General features: G+C 43.3%; 1 long non-coding RNA gene across 1 annotated transcript in view; it reads left to right on the top strand.

Annotated features, from left to right (window-relative positions):
• The window catches only part of LOC112545076 (uncharacterized), a 46,280-nt gene extending 27,090 nt beyond the window's left edge, over positions 1–19,190 (top strand). The window contains exons 3-4 of the long non-coding RNA XR_003088486.2: positions 9,149–9,263; positions 18,806–19,190. This is a non-coding gene — a long non-coding RNA (uncharacterized LOC112545076). The remainder of the gene's footprint in view (positions 1–9,148; positions 9,264–18,805) is intronic.
• The last annotated feature ends 6,224 nt before the right edge of the window (positions 19,191–25,414 follow it).

The raw sequence follows: 25,414 nt of genomic DNA, 5'->3' as shown, positions 1-25,414 counted from the left end.
GCCATTTTTTCAAAAATAATGGCCTCCAGGAAGAAGCCCTGGTGGACAATCTGGGGCATGCCTTGCATGTCTCTGGTTCCTGTCTGCAGCCATTTCTTAAAGGGACAGGCACCCTCACAGCCACTTGTGGCAGCAAAGCAGCCAGAGCACATGGCTGGTGAAGTGCAGCATGTCCCAGCCCCAAGACCCTCCTGGCCCTTCTAGAGAGCCTTCTGGGGACCCAACCAGGGGCTCCAAACGCCGGGCACTGTCATGGTCTGGGCCAGAGCTCAAGACCCTTCTCGAGCTCTGGGGAGAGGAGGAGGCCTTACAAGCCCTAAAAAGCCGGTGGCGAAATGCGGACATTTATGGCCGCATGGCAGAGTCTCTGGCCCAGAAAGGACACTACTCCCGCACCCAGGACCAGGTGCGCTCCAAAGTTAAGGAGCTGCGCCAAGGGTATGTGAAGGCCAGGGAGGATAGCTCCTGTTCTGGGGCAGCCCTCCACTCCTGCCCTTATTATACTGAGCTGGACCAGATCCTGGGTGGTGGTGAAGCATGCACACCACGGCGTCTCATGCAGTCAGGCTTGGCGGATCCTGTGGTGGACGCGCCAGAGCAGGACCCAGAGCAGTCAGGAGACGGGGAAATGGTGCCAGAGGAGGACAGTGAGGAGACGGCGACCCTCACCCTGGAGCCAGTCACACAGACCCCGGAGGCCTCCCAGGTGTCATCTGATGCCGGAGATGAAGCAGCAGGTGAGGTTGTGTAACATCCGGGGGAGGGGGAGGTAGGTGGGTGCACAGTGCATGATGCACAAGGGAAACCTGTAATGCTCAGGCTGATGCCCAGGTCACACACAGTGTTACCTTCAGAATGTCTGATTCCTCTGTCTCAAGGAGAGGGCATGCCCTTTTGGACAGCTGTTGCACACATGACTGATTGTGATAGAAATGTAGCCGTGTTACTCTGATCTGAGGAAGTGGGTCTGGCCCACGAAAGCTCATCCCCTAATAAACCATCCTGTTAGTATTTTAAGTGCTACATAGTCCAGTTTTTTAGGACTGGTTGTGTCTTCCTCTTTTCCTCCACAGCCAGACCAGCCGTGCAAGAGGGCCGCAGCACTCCAGCCCCACCTCCATCTCGGGGACATGGGAGCCGCAGACACATGCATGTGTATGCGGACATCCTGAGGCAGCATGTGGAGGCCGTGCAGGAGCTCAACACCATCCTGTGAGAGAGGGTGGAGGCAGAGGATCGGTGGCATGACTGGCTGATGGAGGAGCTGGTCCAGCAGCACACGTCCCTGAGTGCCACTCAGGGAGGTCTGCGGCTTGCCTGCTCCTGTCCCTAGTCCTGCTTCTCCAGGACCCCATGACCCCACCCCACCAAAACCCCCTTCCAGAGCAGCATCCCTTTCTCCCCTTGGACCTCCCTCTCCCCCAGCCCGCCCATTTCCCCAGCCCCTCTCTCCCCCTGGCCCTCCTCTCCCCCAGGCCTCCCAGTCCCAAGAGCACCTACCCGCTGTTATCCAGCCAACCGACAGGTGCACCACCCGATCCCGTGGCCATGGTGGACCCCGAACACGAGGCACAAGCAGGAGACTGAGATCAGGCAAGCACTGTGCAACCTGATCCCATTCCCCCCTCCAGGTTTCAAGTCCCCTTCCCCACTCCAGGTTTCAAGCACCCCCATCACCCCAGTTAAATGACAAGGAAAGTGTTCAACAAAATGTTTATTGTACGTAGTTTGGCATGAAAGTATATTTTCTACATCAAAAATGAACAAAAGCTTTTTTATGTTTGCAACAGTTATACTATTTTCCAGTGAGTGATATTTAAAAAAATAAAACAGAACTTATTATTTTTAGACAAACCCTGGTGTTTATTATTTCTCTGAACAGGGTCAGGAGATGGGTTGTGGAGAGAAGCTTCTTTTGGTCCAGGGCCCAGTCCCCAGGCAGAAGCCCCTTAGTAGAGTCAGTGGCCTCCAATTGAGTATTGCTCCCGTAGGGCCTCCCGTATGCAAACAGCAGACTGATGACCCTGGTGGATGGCAGCTGTCCGGGGCTGGGCAAAGTGCCTCTCCTGACCATCAACACCTGTACCCCACCCTGGTAGGAAGGCCTCCCCTGTCCTCTCCACCAGGTTATGGAGAATGCAACACGCGGCCACCACCTCAGGGATGTTGCTCTCCCCCATGTCTAGGCGTGTGAGCAAGCACCGGAATCTGCCTTTTAAACATCCGAATGCACATTCCACCTGGTTGCGAGCCCGGTTAAGGTGAGCATTAAACTGCTCCTTGCTCGCATCCAGGTGGCCGGTGTAGGGCTTCATCAGCCACGGCATCGGGGTAGGCGGCATCAGCCACTATGCACACTGGCATGTGCACATCCCCAACCACAAAGTTGTGATGCAGGAAAAATGTTCCTGCCTGAAGCCTCCGGTAGAGGTACGAGTTCCTGAAGATGCGGGCATCATGTGCCCGCCCTGACCACCCAACACAAATGTCAGAAAACTGGCCACGATGGTCGACCAGGGCCTGGAGGACCATAGAAAAGTAGTCCTTTCTGTTAATGAATTGGGCTGCTCGATGGGGCAGTGCACGGATTGGAATTTGTGTCCCATCGAGTGCTCCTCCACAATTTGGGAAGCCAAGGGCAGCAAAGCCAGCCATGACGCAGTCCAGATCTGGTAGACAGACGAGCCTGTTCAGCAGCTCCGAATTGATGGCCCTCACCACCTGCAGAACGAGACAGACAACAAAATGTTAGAAGGGGTGCCTTATCTCTTAGGGGGAGAACCCACCACCCACCTTCCCTCTCAAACACCCCGGGAATCCCCTCCTCAGAACTCCCCCCCCCCAACAATTCAGGGTGAGTGGAGGAGCTCCCTTCCACTCACACTCCACTTTGCCCTTCCTGACAGTCTCCCTTCCCCCCACCCCAAGCTGTGACTGTCCCCAGACAATGACTTACCTCCATCAGGATGTATCCAACAGTAGACCCGGCCTCTCCAAATTGGTGTCCCACGGAGCGGTAGCTGTCAGGGGTTGCCAGCTTCCAGAGGGCAATGGCGACCCTCTTTTCCACGGGGATAGCGGGCCGCAGGTGGGTGTCTTGCCGTTGCAGAGCAGGGGCGAGCCAGGTACACAGCTCCTGGAAAGTGGTCTTTCGCATCTGGGAGTTGCGTAGCCACTCTTGGTCATCCCAGAGCTGCATAACGAGCCGGTCCCACCAGTCAGAGCTGGTGTCAAGCCTCCAAAAACGCCTGTCCACAAAGAAGTTTGGAGGCAAGGGCAGTGGGGCTGCATGACGGACGATCCCTTCGTACCTCTGGTCTGGTTCCAGATGGGGAAGTAGCCTCATGACTGTGTCATGCAGATGCAACAACACTTGCAGTATGATGGTGTGGGGCCATCGCCTGCCCAGGGGCAGCTCTGGCTCCATGCCAAAAAAGTGGGTCTAAAACAGAAAAACCTCCACACAAAAAACCTGCTGGGGTGTCCCAGGAAGCTGAGCACTCCAAACCAGCACTGCAATACCTTGCTTACCTCCAGAGGGACAGCAAAGGCAGCTGCAGCAGCAGAGCAACGGCTGTTCAGGGGCATCCCTTTAACCACGCGTCTCTGCAAAGGGCAGGCAGCAGCACCCGGAAGGAAATGCTGCCCCCATGCCCTGGCAGAAGCAGTTCTGGGTGGCTTTTAATTTTGAAAGAGCGTCCAGCAGTCAGGACGCTCTTTTTCGAAAAAGCGGATCGATTTTCCGATCCGTGTATTGTAGTCTAGACGCGCTTTTTCGAAAGAGGCTTGCAGTCTAGACGTAGCCCAGGAGTTCCAGTCTGGATTGTAACATTTGAGACCTCTGGCTTAAAGCTTTAGGGCCTGACTACCCAACACCTGGGAGTATAATTCCCAGTATGGGTAGACATACATGCCCTAACTCTGCTCAAGCTAATGACTAAAAATAGCAATATGGCCACAGTGGCACAGGCAGCTTGGACTAGCTGCTGGCATAGTGCCACTCAGCAGCCTGTATAGTACTGCCTGGTAGCTCAAGCCACCACCTGTGTTGCCATAGGTGCACTGATATTAGTGCAGATCAGAAGATTTTAGAGGCAAAATGTTTGTTCTCCCTGTTCAAGAAGGCTAGTTATAGTGAATAGTGGGGTTATTAAGAAAATGGCAAAAACTGTGACAGAGTGAATAGGATGTTTAATCTTTCGAATAGTCTTGTAGTTGTTAAGATAATTGACTCTTAGGTGTTTGTGTGCTTTGATTACATAGCTAGCTTTGAGCAAGCCATTGGGATAAGCTTTCAGTTTATCATCACATTATGGTTCACTTATATGAGTTTGAATGGTAGTGTTGGTAAAATTATGTACTATGCACAAGTTGGAAAGATGAGACATTTAATGATTGTTTACAGTATTAGTTGCTTCCTATTATTCCACAGCTAGGATCAATTTAAAATGATACTTCAGTGAGTGTTCAGCTGAGACAGACTCACTAAAACAAGTGCATCATAGGTAACAATAGTAATCCTACTGGAATTAAAAATCAAGCTTTCAGAGATTAACTGCTTACTGTAAAGGTCTAGGCAGCCTTGACATATAAACTTTGCAGCTTGGTGCACCTCACCTTCATTTTCCTGAGTGTAGCAGTAATAGATTAACTTTAGCAAGCCAAGGCAAGGAAAAGTGAACACATAATTATCCAGATATTAAAAAAGGGACATGCTAATGGTTCAGGACAGCTCATCATTATACCAAAAAGAGCTCAGTCATTGGGCTGCAGGTTCAGGGCTACCAAATGTACTGTTCACACCCAAATGTCTGAGTCAGGTTAGCTTTGCAACTGGTGCCTACAAAATTGCCACACCCACTACAGTCTGCATGCACACTATCTACTCCGCCTCTCTCTGCTAGCCTGCTACCTGTTCATATGGCTCCCAGGATGAGGCAGGGTCTTATTAATTATTCCCAGACTGCTAGCACAGCTTGTTCCTTAAAGGTGTAGTACACTTTTTCCAGTCTCTTTTTCACACATACACATGTTGCCTGTGATTATTGTGTAGTAAAACCAGTGGTTGGTGAAACATACTGTGCTGCCTTTTCCAGCATTCTGAACATGTTACCACCTTTTTCTCTGTTACTTTTTTTACTTTTCATGCCAGGCCTCCTTAGGTTATCATCAGCCATGGTAATCTGGTTTGATTTAGGAATCATGAATCTTTGCCCATTTTTAGAACTTGAACTGAGCCATTTTTGAGGAGTAAGATAAACTACAGTTTCTGCAACTGGAGATGCTTAACACCAGTTCCATTCCATGTCCATTGCTCTGTCTCCTTTCCAGAAGTGTAGAGGTATCCAAGAAGCAAGGCAGGTTGCAATGCCTTAAGTACCTTTCCCTTAGTTCTAATCTCAGTCTATCTGGTTTCCTTACAAGGGTCTCATTAGTAAAATCTAAATAAAGCCTACAAATGCTATTTGGGTTTTTTGGGGAGTGGAGAGAGGGGGACTATTAAGTGGCTTGAACATGTTCCCTGCCATTGTTTTAAATGCAGCTAAATGGCAAGGGAGGAAAACACTAAAATAAATAGAAAAAGGGTGCTGAGACACCCCTCCCCCCCATTCTTTAGTACTTTGGGGAAAATTCTGCACTGAGTTCTATTTAATTCAGATACCATTGAAAAAGAACCTCAGCAATTAGTATACTCACTGCTAACTTGGGGTCAGCAGCATCTTCTCTATTTGTTCCTCATAACTTTCAAAAGCTTCAGTGACCCTCCCATTAGCTGAGGAAGGCTCCAGATTAATCCAGCAAGGACTCTTGATGCTGCTCTAATCACCATCTGAAGGGGCTGGGCCAAAGGGATGCAACATGCCCTTTACCCGAGGCTTTAGTGAGGATCTGCATCCAGAACTAAGTATGTTGGGAAGAATTGTGCCCTCTGATTAGGGTCTGTCAAATTTTTCCATCAAAACTTTTTCATGGAAAACTTTGATTTTTTTCCATCAAAAATCCAAATGTATGAAAACTGAAATATATGAATTCAGATATGCAGTTGCTGAACCTCATGTGAGTATTAGTTGCCCTATAACCCCGTTCTCCTGTATTAGCTGAGCTCCTATGATACACTATAGCCAAGGACTCCCAGATGTATTGGGAGAACACAGTGTCACAGTTCAGAGCACCTGCACCTGTATTCTCCCACTGTGGCCCAGTAATGGCACCCAGCAGTATTTCCTGCAGCTGTGCACTTGTGCGGCTATTCAGAAGATACTTAAATGCTGCCCAGCTGATTAGCAGAGCACTCACAGCGAGGTTTTATTTCTATGGTGGTGCACATCTGCACATGCCTTGGTGCACATAACATTTATTCTGCACATCAATGGAAACTATTAGGCTTTGCATCTAGACTGCAGCGTTTTATCAGAAAAAGTTACGCAAATAGCAAACCAGGGCCAAATTTCGGAAAAAACTCCTCTTTTGGAACATCCCTTATTCCTCTCACTGAGAGGAATATAGGGACGCTGAAAGAATGCACTCACTTTTTTGGAAACTGTTCCAAAAAAGCAGACGTGTTCCCTGGAGATGGCAGAGTTTTTTGGGGATACCTCTGGTATACTGGAAAAACTCTGCAGTTTAGATATAGCCTTAGATGGAACATTGGCACCCAGACTAGGCTCCTGGCTCTTCAGCTCTCAAGTAGACACCCATCTCTCTTCCCTCATGATTAGGGTTTTTCTAGCCTGCACACTTCCCTGCTTACAGTGTAATCCCCAGATAACCAGACTGCCTAAACAGGCCAGCATCTGTGCCTTGCTTTCTCTTTGAAGACTATGAACAAAGTTATTGCTCATACTACAAAAGTACTTTCTAAGCTAGCACATTGTTTCTTAGGTGAAAGTCTTACAGAAAAAAAAACATTAAAACAATAAAAGAACCTACACCAGGGGTGGGCAATAATTTTTGATGGGGAGGTCACTAAAGGATTTTGGGAAGTGTTCGAGGTCCGCACTTTTCCAAGATATTAACGGAGATGCGGGGTGTAGGATGGAGGTTGGGTGCAAATGGGAGCATGTGGTAAGGGCTTGGGGTGCAGAAGGGAGACCGGACTCTGGGAGGGAGTTTAAGTGAAGGAGGCGGTTGTGACCTAGGGCAGGGGACTGTAGTGCAGGGGTTTGGGATGTGACCTAGGGTAGGAGGGTATTGTGATCGGGGGCAGGAGATTGGGGTGCCAGATCTGGGAGGGGGTACGGGTATAGGGTTACCAGGTGACTTCAAAAAAAATACCGGACACACTTGATCTCAGATGGGACGACACCAGCTGGGAGGGGAACGGAGCTGGCTGGGGGGATGTGTGTGTGTGTGGGAAACTGGCCAGTGGGAAGCAGGGCTGGTTGGGGGCAGTGGAGCTGGCGGGGAGAGATCACGTGGGGGGGGACACTGGTCGACAGGAAGCGGGGCTGGCTGGGAGCGGGTCGGAGGGAGCGGGGCTGGTTGGGGGAAATCGGGTCGGGGGGGCTTATCTGCCAAATTATTCAGTATAGTTCTTTGATCATCCAGACCCACAACAATCCAAAACTTTTGCATTTAATACAGTGGAATCCAAATATTTTTAAACTTAATTCAATAAGGTTTTTCATGGATACTGTAGGAACTTGTGAGGTATTCTGTCTGTCTCTGAACCACAATATGGGGAATGTTTGTGTTTTTCTTTAACAAGGAAACATGGAATAGCAGATGTATCTTTGTGGTATGGTGTAACTGGTTCACCCGTTAGTAAGCCGTTACCAATTCCTACCTTGGTTGGTTCATTCAGGTACATTGCCCAGAGCAGCATAAATAGCAGGTGACATTGTCTGAGAAACTTCTAAGACTTTGGGCTTAGATTTCACACTGTCATGGCTAATTGTGTGGGAGGTCCTGGTACTGCTGGGACTGCAAGTGCAAGAAGACATTTTCCCATTGTAGCTAGGCCACTTGGTTCTGCAGATCCTGAATTAGTTCAGTGATCTCAGTGGTGGGAGGGAGAGCCTATAGATTTCATTTCAACTCCTGAAGGCATAGGAGATCCATATTGGCCACTGAGTCTGACAGGTGAGTCTGGCCAAACTGTTGGATACCAACACATTGATTATCAGGTCTAGTGGTTGGAGCTTAGGCAATCAGGAACCAGAACCAGAGCTGGAATCAGGAGTCAGGAGCTGGTGTGGAACAAGGCAAGCATAGGATGAGAAGCTAGGTTGGAGTGAGGACACAGGGACAGCTGGAGTTGAAGAAGAACTGGAGCAGATGAAGGCCACTTAGGGTATGTCTGCACAGTAGTGTTATTTCAGAATAAGTGATGTTATTTTAAGTGATGTCTACATAGCAAGCCATTATTTGGAAATAATGGAGACATGGAGGACCTTTTACTCCGACTTCTGTAACTCTCATTTCACAAGGAGTAAGGGAAGTCAAATGAGGAGTGTTCTTCCTTCGACTTCCTGCTGTGTAGACAGTGCCAAAAGCCAAATTAAACTATTTCGACTTCAGCTACACAATTTACATAGCTGAAATTTATGTATCTTAATTCAATTTTTGCCCTGTGGTGTAGACATGCCCACAGTGTCACCAATATGAGACAGGAGAGAGTTACAAGCCATGAAGCTGCTATTTCTCCTATAAGGCTACATACCTGTTCTGAAAGTCACCAGACAATCCGCAAGCCAGGAGCTGGTCTGGAGTCTAGCAGTAGAATGACTCATCACTGTATATGGCTTAATCAGGCTGTACTTCAGGGATGACTCATGACTTCACAGAGGGTCTGAAAGTATTTGTTAGGCTTAGCTTTTTTCTTGCTTGATTTCTTGCATCAGAAACCCAGGTGTTATCTGTCCCTTTTTAATGGAAGACTATGTCGAAGACTAGGGAACTGGCAGTTTTATGATATTATACATACCAAAGGATGGAGCTTTGAGATGGAAGTGATTCTTATCCATCCATTTGTAACAACTTTATTTCAGTTGTGGGTACAAATCAGGATAATTGCACATCTAAATACCAGGTTGTAGATACAAATGACAGTGCAGATGTTCTTAATGCATAAGGGGCAGCTTTGTAAGGGGAGGTTATCCCTAAGCTCTGAAAAAAAAATATTTTTGAAAATGTCTTTTTAATGCAGATATCTGAGAAGCAGTTGGAAGAACAAGAATTGGGTTGTCTTCTCTGGTTTACTCTGAAGTCTTACTCTACTGGAGGATGCATGGAATGAGAGATTTCTCTGCTCTTACCTGAAGGTATTAAGTTAAATAATCTGGAAATCAACAACCAACTTTTATTTTGAAAAGATCCTGGTTATAAGCAAGTGAGGGCAAACACTCAATTTTCCCTCCTTTTCAGGTCACCCAGAAACAACTAACTATCCAGAATGGGCTTGTCTACTGGTCCTCAACATTAAAATAAACAACAACATACTTTGTGGTTCAGCTGTTCAAGCAAAATATCTCATTCCTATTGTTAGAGAAAGCCTTATTATGTGAAACAGCTATAACGATTTCATGAACGCACTTCAATGTCCCCAAGGAGTGTAGGGGGTGTTCAGCCAAAGCAAATACAATCATCTTCCACGTACTGCTCTTGTTACATATACTAATTTTTTCTATTGCTGTTACACAAGCTGTGCAAGACATCTTGACATAGTTGCTTGATGCCAACAATGCTGTGTGTCAATATAAGGAGGAAACTGTATCTCATGCAATTTTAAAATATGCTTCTACTTTGACAGAATTATAGAACGTGCAGAGGATCTGTTGTGCCATTTAAGTTTCACTTCCTGTAACCGGGTGGCTTGAGCTTGCAAAAATATCACAAAACCAAATTAAAACAATAACAATAATGTTGTGGTTCAACTTTCTAAGGTCCAGATTCTGATCTCACTTATATGGTGAAACCTAGAATAGATAGTGGCCCTGATACTCTGAAATTAAACTAAATAGAATAATGACTCTGTGACCACTAAATTGAAGAAACCAGTGAATTAATTTTAACACATAAATGTAAGTCAACATCATTCATAATACTGCAGAATTTTGCCCTGTGCTGTGGATCCAATCTTTTGTTATCTTGACAAGCAGTTTAAAGTTTGAGGTGGTCTTGAGAAATTAATGCAATAGGAATGATGAGTTTGACAAATACTCTATTGCCTAAAACAGTGATAAGAAGTTACAAGATTGTCAGGAAATTTAGGCAATAATTCAGGAAAAACTGATACAAGCTTTTCAATTCTTCAGTTAGGCTGGGGATATCAAAGAAGTTTCAGACTTCTAGATCTAGTCTTCATTAGACAATTGTATATCCTTAACAATAGCAGTGTAGTTAAAATGGTAAACCTGCTTAGAGTGATGCAGTTATACCCATGGTAAGTAGACATCTGGCTAACTAAAATCATATTGGACCATGGACATTGCCAGACCAGAGAGTGTGCTGGACTAGAGAATTTTAAGCTGTATGCAGCCGCTCTCATAGTTACAAACAAGTTACGGACCAACACTTGGTCCGTAACTCGAAGTGTTCGTAACTCAGATCCCATAGAGTTACATGGCGACTGTGCTGTTCATAAGCACGGATCGCCGTTTGTAACTCAGATCTGAATTTACTATCGCTTTGGTTGTAAGTGTGGATGGTCGTAAGTGGAGGTGGTCGTCACTCGGGGAGCGGCTGTAAATATGATTATAGAATGGGAAGTGAAATAAGCAATATATGTATAAGGCACTTTTATACCAGTACTATTGTGGTCATACGAAGGGTTGGAGCCATATCACTGTCACAGATCAGGGCAACTGCACCTGTATTGCCCGTGTGTGGTTGCCAGCTTCTCAGCTATCATCTCTCTTCCTTGGCTGGGGGTTTTGCAGGCTGCACTGATCCCTGCTTAAACTGTGATAGCCTAGAACGCCAGACTGCCTACACAGCCCAACACTTTTGCTTTCTTTTCAAAGGCTATGGACAGCTGTAATTCCAGCAGCTGAAAGTTACCACATAGCAAGCACATTTATCTTAAGGTGAAAGCATTATAGAGCAAACATTAACACCCATAAAAGTTCCTATATGTGCATTAACATTACCAGAGGTCACCCACCTGTCTTTGGTGTCCTCTTTGGCCAAGTCCTTCCAACCCTACTGCAAAGATTCACTAGAAGCTCTGGTCTGTTTTCTGGATCAGAAAGGCAGCACTGAGTCAGTTTAAACTCAGACTAACCACCAAAACATCCTTTCTTGGTCTGATAGTCTTTGGAGAATCTAGTTTGAGCCATGCAAGCCTCCTGAAGAGATTGTTACCTTTCTGGTTGGGTTACAACAGGAGTGGTGAATAATTTTGGAAGGAGGGCCACTTCACAAATTTCAGAAGTGGATGAGGGCCGACCTGGAAGGGGCAGGGTTAAAAACTACCCTGCTGGGTACAGTGACCTTATTTTCTGAACCAGCTGCAGCTAGTAAGAACAGTTTAATTTAAATTATAGAACAGATTAAGTGTTTTAACTTTCTTATGTTAGTTTATCAAACTTCATTTTATATAAAGTAAAATATTATGTCCAACACAAAAGGTTTCAATGTTTTCTTTATTTATGGTGGGGGTGGGGAACCCTTTTTGGGTCTGGGGGCACTGACCTACAAAAAATCAGTTGGGGACCACACAAGTGAGAAGCAAAAAAACTCCTCCAATGCTCACTGATGTGGACCCAACTGAGACACCTCACTCCTCTGTGCCCCAGCCTCATAGGATAAGGAGAAAAGAAGAGGGGACTGATGTTCAGGGCTTCCCATAGACCAGATTTACTTTTCTGGGGTACTGGAGTTGGTGGATTTTATGGACCTCTTTTGGCTCTGGGATAGGGACAAAAATGAGGGGTACAGTGTGCAAGACAGGGCTGCCAGCAAGTAGGATATGGATGGGATGAAGGATCTGAAAGGGAGCTGGGGTGCAGAAGCAGGCTGGGAGTAGAGTGACTGGCCAGGTGGAGGGAGTAGGAACAAGGGATAGAACACAATCATACATAAACCATGTATTTAAAACAATGGACCCCAAGGATACTGCATGGGATTGGAGTATTCTTCACATCTCCCCGATAAATAAGTTAGATAAAATCCTGGCTCACAAACATAATAGTATTATATCCTTCAGGGATTTTACAGATTATTGTATCTGTCCCAATAACAAGTTGGCAGGGTGTGGAGGGAGAAATCACATCCTACAGATATAGTTATACCAGTAAAAAAATGCACTGAATGGGCCCTGTTTTGCTGTGCTTGTACTGTGTCCTGAGATCCCACAAGCCCACTGGCTCCCCTCCCCCCCAGCTTACTGCTTTCAGCCTGCCCACTGGTGGGTGAAGCCAGTCGATGGAGAGAAACTCTCCACCAACCAGTGGGCAGGCTGAGAGCAATAAGTGGTGGGTGTGGGTGGTGAGGGAGTCAGTGGACTGGTGGGGTCTCAGGACACAGTAGAAGCACAGCAGAACAGGGCCCCTTCTGAGCATGGGCATGGCTTCATGGTGCCATTGTAAAACCAGCACTGCCCCAACTAAGCTGAGCTGTTGTAAAAAGACCCAAATATACTAACAACCCCCCAAAAGTCCAAGAGTTTTGCCTTGTCCCTAACCTATGCTATTATCTGGTTTTCTTGTGTTATTGCAGCTCAACCATTGGTCATGTGGCTTGCAAGTGGTTAGTACCCATCCTCTGTCGATTTATATTATCCTGACTCTGACTGATTATCTTGAGTGTTCCAGCAGAATCTGCAGAATGCCAGAAGGCGTCAGCCCCATACTTTATTTTTTAAATGGAGCTTTCACAATGTCGAGGGAATCACACATTGTGGCACCATTATGCAAGATGGCAGAATGCAGTGATGATGTAAATTGGTTGATATTGTGATGTAATGAGTTTGTCCGAAAGGACAAATTGAAAAGGTGGCAGTGCTGATGATTCTTGGTCTAATCTGCCAGTTCAAAGTGTGAAATTATAACACTGGAAATGTTCATCACAAATAGGATCAAGCACAAAAAATGGGAGAAGTTTATAAGAACAGGGAAATAGCTTGTGTAAAAGCTAGTTAATGTAGGATTTGTTTCCTTAGTTTGGGTGATGTTTAAAAATGTTAAATAAACAAACAGGTTTGTAATGCCATTTAGCCCCTGACATAAACAAAGACATTGATGTTTTAAAAATGTGTTAGTTGGTAATGGCTGGTGCTCGAATCCTCTTGTAAGGTTTATCTAGATTAGGAGAAGAGAGTGAATTAAATCAAAGTTATCAAACCCTGATTTCTTCCCTAGCGTAGATGCAGGATAACACATTTTGTCACAAAGTAGTTGGTGGTGGGGATTCACAAATATTTTTTTTAAAATAAGCAGGCGGTAACTAGTTCATTGTTTCTTACTTTGGAATACTGTCAGCATTAGCTCTGTACAGTATTGCAGTGTTAACATTTCAATGATAAGAGTCTTTGAAGACTTGATTTTGGAGGCTTTTTCTAACTTGAGTTGGGCAATCATAAGTTAAGCAATTCCCTTTAGCCTAATTTGACAGACCATGACCGCATAGCAGAATAGCCGTGGAGATCTTTGCATGTGCTGTCACACTCCAACTCCTCCAGTTCTTCTGTAAAGAGCTTTTCCACTCCATTGTGCATACTGTCCATTCAGGTCACTGGAGAGATGTTGCAGTTTTGGGGCTGAGGTGATTCTCCAGGCTGGCTGCTCACAGCTGAGGTGACAGGTTCTCTATCCTTGCAGATATCCAAACTTCAAATCTGCATCCATGCTAGCTCCACCGTTGAGTCCAGGTTGAAATGGGATTGTGTGCTAGGGGCATTCTTTAGCACATGATTCATCTCATCTTACTGGGGCTATGTCTCCCGTACGGGGTGGTCTACATTACACTCCGCCACATCCAGGCAATGCGTCTGCTCTTCTGCTTCTTCTTTTTTTTTTTTTTTTTTTTTTGCAGAAGAGAGACGTTCTCTTTTGGAAGCCCTGTCTTCCTCCTTCCATGAGGAAGAATGGCTCTTCTGAAAGAGGAGGCTTTTCCGAAATTTCGCCCATGTAGACAGGCCACATTTTGGAAAAGCCTCTTCCAAAAAAACTATTGGAAAAAGGTACGCAAATTGCAGAGCACAATTTGCATACCTTTTACCTTTTTCCAATAAAACCTTGTAGTCCAGACATAGCCTGGGGCTGCACAAGACTTGGTCTTCTGGTAGATTGTCTTGAACTGTTCATTTTTTCCTCTCACGGTTGTCCAGTCCAGCTAATCCCAAGATTGGGTTGGACTCAATTTACAAGTTAGGTTTTCATACTTTAGACATTCGTCTTCTGGATCCCACAGCTGTGGGTTGGGCTTACTTTAGTCCAAATGTTGACAAGTCCTTTGGATCAGCCTATAGTCAAGTGACTACATATTGAAACATGGTCTTCTTGATGATGTTCATCTCCCTGTAGTAGGTTCCTCAAGTAGTGTGGGACTAAGGACACTGAGTGGAATGATATGTAAGGCAGGTGTTATCTGGTCAGGGGACAGATCACAGGCACATGGCAAGACAATCAAATGCTTGAATGCCTGAGTTCTTGTTGCTAAGACTTGGCAGACCATCATCTATTGATTATTATGACTGGCTACATGTTTTCAATGTAAATGTCTGAAGGTAGCAAAAAGTCGGGAAAGCTAACTTGTAGGTTTGCCCTGTATTTCACAATGTGGTGGCTTCCTTGCGTTGTGGCACTACTATGGCATGATTATAGAGAGTTGGTTTCTGAATGTTAGCAACAGAAACTTCAAGAATCACACTAAATTAACTCTGCAGTGAAGACAAAATGGCAATGAGCTTGTGGAGTTGGAATCTCTCTTTCTTGCTGGTAACTATATGAAGATAGATTTCAAACCTTTATTGGATCAACAAGCAACAAGTTCTCTTCTGCAGAGTTTACCCAAGACCAGCTAAAATGATGTTGAAAATTACTTGCAAAGTCATTGTTAATGGTGTGTGAATTGACATGACTCCACAGCCTTGTAATTTTTTAAGCAAAGATGTATGGGAAAAAATTTAGCCCACTACAATGTACTGATATATATATATAGCTGTTCTTTTCCCAGGTAGTATTGTTGGACTCTATTACAATGCTCTTGCTAAATGGAATCATCACAGAAGACTGCAGAAGGAACCATTCTTTGACCTAACAAGCTAAGTTTACAGCCTAATCCCAAGATAATCACGACATAATTGCAGTGAATTCTCCTCTCCCACTACTTTTTAAATGGAAACTGTGGAGACTTAGGGCGTTATGGACATATTTGGGATCAGTTATACTTAAAAATAAAACCTCTTTTTTATGGCAGCTTTTTATCAATGCATTGTTGTAGTAGCCACATCAGTCCTAGGATATTAGAAGTACAAGGTGGGTGAAGTAATATCTTTACTGAACCAACTTCCGTTGGTGAGAGAAAGAGCTTTCTAACTAAGATTCCATCATTGAGAAGCTTTCATTTCAGCCTTTATCTCTTGAGGCCTAATTGCTGCTAACTGGGCTTGGGTTAAAGAGGGTCAGTGTTACAAATGTGTCCTCTTGTCTGTAGCTGAGAAGTGATGAAAACAGTTCCCATGAACGCAACTTGCTCTGAGTGCTGTACTGTTTCCCTATGGGATTAGCAGCTCTGGATGAACAGAAGTTAAACTGAATCAATGTTAATATGCTAAAAGGAGGAGGTGTTTGCTTAAGTCAATTTGAATTAAGAGCTCTGGACACTGACATAGAAAAGAGAAAAACTGGCTTGATTTTCCTGTCTAACCACTGCTGAATCCAAATATTATTTTCTGGTTTATGTCTTCCTTAAATGTCAGCAGTAAAATTAACTTTTCAGTGCCCTATTCAGTCTGTGCTCAATTGCTACGAAAACAAGGTGTATTGAGACTATATTGGAATGGATCCACATTGATTTTCCCTACACATATCCTTCATCCATGTCACAAGGGAAGCATTTATATGACTTCCAACTACTATCTGTCTTGTACTTTCCTTTCTTACATTGTGATCAAATGGAATGAGGAATCACGATGGGCCCATAGTGAATCTCACATCCTTCCTATGTTTTAGGATGTGGGTAAATGAGAGTTATCTCAGACACCCTTATTCTGTAATAAGGGTTTCCCCCCCTCAGATTATCTTAATCCATTATAAGAAGGTATTCTTATTCAGGAACAATTTTCTCCTCATATGGATTTATTCTTGAATACCTATATTGCTTTAGTCACATCCTATTTTAATTTGGAATAAAACTTTCATGTGCAGACACACCATAGCCCCCCAGATCCCAAGGGCTTCTGCCTTACTCAGAAATAATTATGGAGTTGATGCTGTACTGAATTGAACCTCTGCCATCATTTACACCTATTCAGAAGGGGGAGCAAATGCTACTAAGTCAAACTCATCCTGGGGCAAACTCATCCTGCACAGAAAGTACAAAGCTGCAGAAAATTAGGTCTTGTGTGTTTATGTAGGGGTTAAGGAGCAAGAAATGATCTCAGATATTATAACAACAAGTGGCATACAGATTGGAAACAACATGTTGTTAACCATTAAAAGATTAAAACTATAGTGTGTGTTCACCCACTGCATCTAAACTATGCAGTTGAAAAAGTAGCTGTATTTCCCCCAGAAGGTGAATATCTGAAGTGGAGAAATTAGGCTTTTATGAGATGCTGAGAGCTTTTTATGCCTACTTGTTTCCAATCAATTAACAAGCAGCCATGGGAAACTAGGAAGTGATAATGATTTGTTCAAGAAGAGCAACAAGAAACAGAATGCACAAAAACATCCTGCTATATGAGTTTAAAAAACAGCATGAGAAAAGTATTTAAATCCATCAATCTTTATTGCAGTGATATTCAGAAGTCTGAATCAGCAATGGTTGTGCTAAATTGTATGTATAAACAAAGTAAGATTTTTTTCCCCCTTGAAGAACTTAACATCTATGGCCTTAATCCTGCAACTCATTGTACTTGGGCAGACCTCCAAAGAGAGCCAATTGCAGGATCATGGCCTAATTGAAGACAAGGGGAGGAATGGAGCAAGAAGGGTAACCGTGTTTGGAACAGACAGCTGCATAGGCATTCTACATACAGTATGGGCATAGCTAAATGATTTTGAGCCCTTTTAAATAAGATAAATAAGTCTCAGAGGAGTGGCCATGTTAGTCTGTATCTGCAAAAACAATGAGGAGTTCTGTGGCATCTGACTCTCAGACTTGGGCATTCATGGGTAAAAACCACTTTGTCAGATGCCTACAAATGATTAAATAATTAAAATTATATAATTAAAATATCAGTAACCCCTACTAACTGTCTCCCAGACCATTACAACAACTGCAAGAATTGTCAGATTTTATTCTTTTCCTTTCAATAAGTCTGCTGGCCTAAAAAGTCTCATATGCAAATTCCTCCTCCAATTTCAACACTCAAGTCCCACAGTTGCTTTGTGCAAATGTAACCAACAGGAGAGTGTTTATGACAGGTTCTCTCTCTGCATGATCTGCAGAATATATGAGTCTGTAAGAGCCCATGCTCAAAAGCTTTGGCAAAGGCTGTATTAGTTCTTGCTCTTGGATGTTGGCCGATTTGGCAGCTGTCACACATGGATAGTGTCAATGTGAGCCTGCCTTGCCTCTGAACTAGCAGTGAGTTTCAGGGCATCGCCCCACAAAGAAAGTCCTGTTCCCCAGTTGGGCATCTGGAAAAATGTTAAAAGTAAGTTTCTTTTATACTGTTAGAAATAAAATCCCATATATCTCACCACTGCAAACATTGCAAGGCACAACCCTTATCCCCATTCAATGAGAACAAGAAATGGTAGGAGAGCACTTGGAAATCACATAGTAACTATGTGGAGAGAACAGTGGATTGGAACTCAAATGTTAGGCTCTATTCCCAGGTGTCCAATGGCCTACTAGATGGCCCTGGTAAAGTTGCTTCACTTCTGCATGCCTCAGTTTCTCTAGCTGTACAACTGAGATAGTGTTCTTTTTTTCTTAAGAAAAAAAACCACCATGAAAATTCACTGTAATTGTTTTAAGGGAGTGTTAAGGTGTCTTGCATCCTTCCAAAACAAGAAATTCAGCAAAATTCATATTTTTGGAAGTGAGGGAAAGAAGAGTTAAGGTACTATAAATTTCTGAAACCCCAGGAAATAAAACAGTATATGCCTACAAAACTTTAACTCTGCTTTCTATGTCCATAACACATTCACACACTGCCAGTGGACTGTAATGAACAGAATCTACCTGCACCTGCCATACACACAAACACTCAGACTACTCCACAGAAAGGCCACATCTGCTGTCACTTCATTTTTACAATTCCTTCACTATTACTCACAGGATAGTAAAATACTTTAACATATCCATCATTAAACTCACAGACTCGTCTCATAATCAATCTCACTACTGACAATACCCATGGCAAGAAGACCCCTATGCCTTGCTGCTGACAACCTACATAACTCAGCACTGAAATGAGGCATACTGGATATCTCAGATACACATGTACCTCTTTCCTTTTATCACACACGGAATGGGGGGAGGCGAATCTCATACACCTCATAACACAGTCATAGCTCTGCCTAGTTGCTTCAACTAATCTTTCCACCATTCAATATGATGACATATAATACGATGAATGTAGTTAGAGAACGTGTGGATTGATCCCAGGTGGATATTGCCACCCTGGGGGAGAGGGCAGGGTTAAGGTTGTATGGACATACACCTTAATTGTGTATTTTCTGGTTTTCAGGCATTTGAATTCTGCTGATGTTGATGTCCTGAAAAGGCATGAGATATCACCAAGCAATATTAACAGAGCCTTAAAGACTTGTGTCAGCATATTTCCAATGTATTTATTTTGGAATACCAAACTGGATGGGACGTGACTTAAATGCATCAGACTTCTGCTATTTTTTTTAAAAAAGTCTGCAGCTCATTAGCATCACATATGCCTGGCAAAGATTTACGAATGGGATTTCGTCTGACTGTTAGTTGGAATGCAAATGGAGCAAGACCTAAGGATCCAAAAGAAAATATACAGCTGTAATAAATTAAATTGTATTCAAGTGATTCCAGAACCAATTCCAGGGACTGTCATTCACTGTTCAAGAAAGAAATAAAATATTCATACTTCAGACTCAGAATTGCAAAATGTTCTTTTCCTGTTGCAATGAGTCTCCCCACAAAATTATCTAATGTTTATGTTATAGCAGCATCCAGAGACCCCAACCAAAACTGGAGCTCCATTGTAGTAGTTGCTGTGCAAACATATATAGAAACATGATCCAAAGATCTTACAGTAAATATATTTTATAAGTAACAGTGACAGTTTTATAATGCAGCAAGGAGTCCTGTGGCACCTTATAGACTAACCGAAGTGTTGGAGCATAAGCTTTCGTGGGCAAAGACCCACTTCTTCAGATGCATGGGTGCCACAGAACTCCTCGCCGCTTTTGCAGATTCAGACTAACACGGCTACCCCTCTGAGTTTTATAATGAACTATACAAAAACATTAGTGAAGTACATTAACAAAAGAATACGGAATACTGCTGACTATAGAGTACTGGAAAAATCAAAATTAACCTTTAATATTGGCTATTTCCAATGTGTTAAACACTTTGGAAACTATGTTGCTAGGATTTCCGAAGAGGTTTTGGACGATCCTATGTTAGAGTGGAGGAGGGGATTCTGACTGCCTGGAAGTGGGGCAATTTAGGGCTCTGGGGAGGAGTCTCCATGTTTTCCATCTCCACCTTTAGTCCAAGAGTAGCAGGGCAAGGTAGATCAGGTTGAGATGTCAGGAGGATTAAGCAAGGAGAACTGGAGATGGCAGAATGGGAGGTAGGGCTTAGGTAAGGCAAGAAGCAGGACGCTATCTGCGGAGGGTGTGTTTGGCTTCTCATGTAAGGAACAGCTTCATTTGCCTAAGGGAAGGGAGGAACAGAGCAAAAATAAAGGGGAAGAATGAAATTCTTCCTTGGGCATGTTAAAGAAGTGGGTTTCTTTTATCCATTTCCTGTGCCTCATTAAAGAGCAGCCAACATGAGCAAAAGTGCTTTTGTGCTCTAAGAAATTAAAACACACTGCTGAAGAAAAGCAAGGTAGGTAGGGAAGAAAATAACATAGTTCCCTGGGTATAATCTAGTGGTCCATTCTGTTTTGGTCTATGGAATCTTACCTCCTGTACACATTTAAAAATATTGCCCATGTAAGTACTGTATTGTATTAGCTGTCAAACCAGTTGAGACCAATCCTGCTGTTATTTAATTAGTTTTATTTTTGTTGTTTCAGTCTGTCTTGGAGTACAGTTCATGAGGATGAAGGAAGTATGGATTTACTTGGAAAAAACATGCTTCTCTGGGCTCAAGCCACTTTTTTATATATATATCCCCAATTTCTTCCTTTGTAAAGTTGAATATTTCATGGTAGGATTTTCAATTATTTTCTCAAGTCATCTAAACCTCCCCCTACCCAAATAAAACTGCATGGACCTGATTGACCACTGCTATTGCCATGTTGCACTGATGCAACTGTTTATACTCCTGTAGCAGCAGTTTGACATCGGTGGGGGTTACTCTGTCGTAAAACTGGAAGACTGCAGTGATGAATTTGGCCCCATATTCCAAGTACCCTTTTCCATTCCTACTATTAACGTCTGTTTCTTGGTCTAATTCTAGTAAGGTTGGCATCTTTGAGCCTGTCAAAAATAGGAGGGAGCCCATGTCCTAGCTATCCCTGTCTAATATCTCTTACAGTGAGCCACATGTCATCTCTCTTGGCTGCTGGGACAGTTATCAGCTCTCCCTTCTTCTTCCTGTTGATTATTGTGTTGAATATTAGTTGAGTTTATTCTCCATTTCTTGAACAGCTATTGAAGGAGGAGAGTGTTAGGTATACAAACACTGCTTCCATTGTGAGACAGTATTGGTTCCAGCATGCTCACAGCAGACAATAACTGTGCACTCATGTACACTTTGCTTTTATTCTTTGTGTCATCATATCCTTTCTTTTTCTTCATATGTGGAATTCTTACTGGAGGTTTGCAACCATCCTAGCACATTCTGTAGAAACCTCTGGTAATCTTTGTAGCTATGATGCAGCAGGAGAGAGGAGATAAAAGCCCTAGGCTAATTAAGGTGTGGTTCCCTGTAGATGAGCAAAGGCTACTACAGGTTAATTGAAGCACCTGTAGTCAGTTAAGGCCATGTCAGGAACCTAATGTGATACAGCATGCTAATTAAGGTGTGGTTTCCTATAGAATAGGGAAGGTTATTACAGTTAATTGAAGTACCTGTAGCCAATTAAGGCTCTGTTAGGAACCTAATAACAACCCCCCACTCCCTTTTTTTCTAGCAGATTGGGTGAAGTGAAGAAGGAAAAAGGACTGGAATTTGGAGGTGTGTTGCTGAGAAACTAATGAACTGGAGGAAGGGAGATTCAGTAAATTCTCTATTGAAAGTATATGCTGTGCTGATAGTCTTAATCACCGATAGATATGCATATGGAACATATGTAAGGAGTTATGTATATATGCTGAAAATTATGTTCTCTAGGCTATGTAACTAAAGGTAGATCACTCAAAGCCAGTATGTATGGTGATGGATTGCTTCAGACAGAAGATGGAAGAGACTTCTCTCCCTGATGAACCATTGTATATCTTACATGAGAAGTTTATTTGTATGTTGAGTCAAATGCTAATGGAAAAAATTGAAGAGACTTCAGATGAAAAGTAACAGCAGTGGGGGTGGAGGGGACCTCTATTTTCAGATGACTATTAAAGGTCTGTTTGGGCATATTTGGGGTGCAGATTGGCCCTGAGGTTTCCTTCATACTGAGAAGAAAAGTTGCCAGTGGGTTTGATTTTACAGAAATGTGTGTGCATGATGGGAGGGTGATGGTATCAGCCAACATGGCTAAAAATGCTAGGAAAAGGAATTGGGTAAAATATCCTGCAAGCAACAGAGTGTCCTATGAATTAAATTGAGGCTCTAGCAAACATGTTCTGGTTTTGTTTCAAATATAACAATTTGTTTCTAATATTCTTACTATATTATCAAAGAACAGAGATTCAAATAAACACATTCCTATTTCCGCTATAACTAAATAGCTAACCTGTGGTGTGCTAAGTGCAGTGGTAACTTTAATGTAAAAAAGCTGGTGTGTATATTCCTTGGAGTAGAGAATCAGACTTCTGTGAAAGTGTTCAATGGAATGGGGAGTGGGTACTCTAGTGAATATTGTGGAGTGCTAATAACTTTTTAATGTCTGTTTATTTCAGTGGTGTAGCCATGTTGGCTGCAGAATATTAGAGTCTAAATGGGTGAGGTAGTACCTTTTTATTGGACCAACTGTTTTTGGTTAGAGACAAGCTTTTGAGCTGCATGGAGCTCTTCTTCAGGTCTCAGAAAGATGTTTGGAGAAGAGTTCTGCATAAGCTTGTTGTCTTCACCTACAGAAATTGATCTAATAACAGATATTACCTCACATCCCCTGTGTTTCTCATGTTTACTCCACTGGTAGAAAACAGCCCCAAATAAAGTGTAATTTTATCTTGCTGGAGATGAGCTAAATCAAACTGCTAATGTGGACATTTGCAAATATTTATGGCCAATTGCAAAACTGTCTGAAAATGCAATTGTGACACTTTCTTGAGGTAACCATGTGCAAGACTCCTAACTACCATCTGCCCTTAGTGTGACAGGTAATCTGATCTCTTGAATAAAGGAATTATGAAGGGGTGGTCAGTCTATTGCAGGTTGATCAGATTGTTAGGCAGAACCTGGAGGAGACCCAGGACTTCAAAGGGCTAAAAAAATTCAGGGAACAGGGGCAGACTGTTTGTATAAATCTAAAAATGTATGCATCAGCAACAAAAGAGGGCTGATGCATATAGTGGAAAAAAACCCACCACATTCTTGTATGCTTTTTGATAACTAGTTCACCTGGAGGGACCATACTGAAAACATTAAAGTAAATATGCTGATTCTACCTTGGCACTTAAAATTATCCCTGGAGCATCCTGGGGAATTGATAAGAAAGTGGCAGTAATGTTATACAGAGTGTTGACTCAAACAGTTATTGAATATGGATGCCAGGCTCCAGAATTCCGTGTCCAAAAAGGCTACAGAGGTAAAGAATCTTAATGAAAAGAGAAGACTGAGAGACCAAAATCTATAACTAGTGGAAAATAATGTCATTGGAAACCATTCTCTTGAGGTAGACATGGAGCTATGGAAAAAAGGATAAGATTAAAATCTACAAAATATCACAAATTGTATCTGCAATAAGTGAGAAGACTATTGCCACATATGTACAGGAAGGGCAGGAACAGCTTTCTGAGTGCCTAAATTGCAAGAAAGCTACAAGGCTCAGTAATTTTGTAGCCATGTATATGGCTGAGCTAAGAAAGAATTATGCTACCGCTAAATTGGGCTTTTGATGTGCAGCCAGTGCCCATAGCCATCCTGTCTGATTCCGTATCAGGGCTGCAGGGAATTTACAGGGGTAAGTCTGACAGCAGAAACTATGTTGCTAACGAAATATTGCTGCTAACAACTGAACTGATGCAATTGGATAAAGCTATAGTAATAGCATGGGTCCTGGCACACACAAGGGTAGCAGGCAATAAATTGGCAAACAGGCAAAAAGAGATCTTAATCATTCAGAGGCTGACATAGGAATCTCCTTAAGCAAACTGGAATTTTAACACCTAATCAAAAATGAGCTAAGAAAAGAATGACAAGAACTTTGGGCAAACAAAACAAAGGAGAAAAATTCCAGGAAATATTTCCAACAGTTCACAAAGTGAACACAATCCAAGATCCTGTGAGAGAGAATTCTATATAGCATCACTTCACTAATAGGGCTTTCAGAAATAAATAAAAAAAACCCCTTATTTCTAATTAATATGTACAAAGATGGATTATGCAAAGCCCAGGCAACAGCAGATCCACACATGCACGCTCTTCTGCAATTTTTTACGACTACTAGGAAAGGTACAAGACTAAGTCATGGGAGAAAGGGGAAGGAAGATACAAAAAGGTGAAAGAGAGAGCATGCAGCATGGGACTTTGTGCAAATGTAATCCACACACCTACTATGTGTGATTCACTGTACCATGTAATGCCACCTAGACCACTGAGAGAATGAGTTTGCTCTGCACAGCATTTGCTGAGAGCCAGCTGACTTTATAGCTCAGGCTGTAGAGGCTCATGCACTAAGTTCCAGAGGTTTCAGGTTCATGTCTACCTAACTAAAATCAGGCCCTGCTGATATAAAGCAAAGTTAGCAAGAGTCAGTCAATGAGCAAAAGTCAGTCCCTGTTACGAAAGATGCCTATTTTCAAGTTCACTGCACTTGGCAAGAACAGTGCTGGCACTGCAAAAACACAAGCACTCCTTGGCATTAGATATTTGCTGAAATGCGTTGATGAAATGTGGCACCACAACATCTCAATATCAAGTTTTGGTATAAACACACTCCCCAAAGATAATACAGTGATACAGAACCTCCCTAAAGCTAAGGTTAGACTGATAGGATGATGGATAGAGATGGGTGGACTAAACCATAGAGATGGGTGGTCAGACACTCTGGAAGCAAATCTACTATACTATGAAACCAAAGAAGAGGGCTGCAGGAAAGCAGTCTTCAGTCACTGGCTGGGAAAAGCGGTGGGTATTTGGGAGCTATACAGTTTGGCAAAAAATCAAAGAAAGGAGTAATCTACAGTTACTCCCTGGAAGGGAGTTTGAGCAGGTTTACTTAGAGGAACGGACCAGAAGACAGACAAGGGATGTAGAAAGGAGTCTAGGGAAACAGCAACAAGGTCTGGGAGCAAGTACACAATGGATGTTAGACATAAGGTGCTTGGCCTGGAATCCAGAATGGTGTGTGGAGGTGGGGTTTTCTAGCCTCTGGGAATATGGCATAGGACCAAACGACTCTTTGGAATGGCAGGCAGAGGATCCATTGGGACTTTGATACCCTGGAAGGAGAAAACTAGTGATCTGGCCATAGGTCAGGCCTTGAAAAGGGAACACTGAAAGTCCTGAAGCATAAAGAGAGGGACAATGTGAGCAATCCATTGGAAGGAGGGTGCACCAGACCTGAATGGAGCTAATAGAGTGGCCACAAAGAGGCAGCCAACAGGAGTGAACCCCATGGCTTTATCCCATTCCTATGCTTTATAACCTGGGTTCTATATTTGCCTGTAGTTTCTGTGCAAAAGCACTGGTATATGGTCAAAAATTTTATTATTCTGCCATTCTTCATTTGAAGAAGGCACCATAGAACATACTATAGGTTGAACCTCTCTAGACCAGCACCCTCAGGACTTGACCGGTTCCAAACCAGAGAATT

The sequence above is a fragment of the Pelodiscus sinensis genome, chromosome 6 (genome assembly GCF_049634645.1).
Source record: "Pelodiscus sinensis isolate JC-2024 chromosome 6, ASM4963464v1, whole genome shotgun sequence".
Classification (NCBI taxonomy): domain Eukaryota; kingdom Metazoa; phylum Chordata; order Testudines; family Trionychidae; genus Pelodiscus; species Pelodiscus sinensis.
This window is presented reverse-complemented; position numbering and strand designations above follow the sequence as displayed.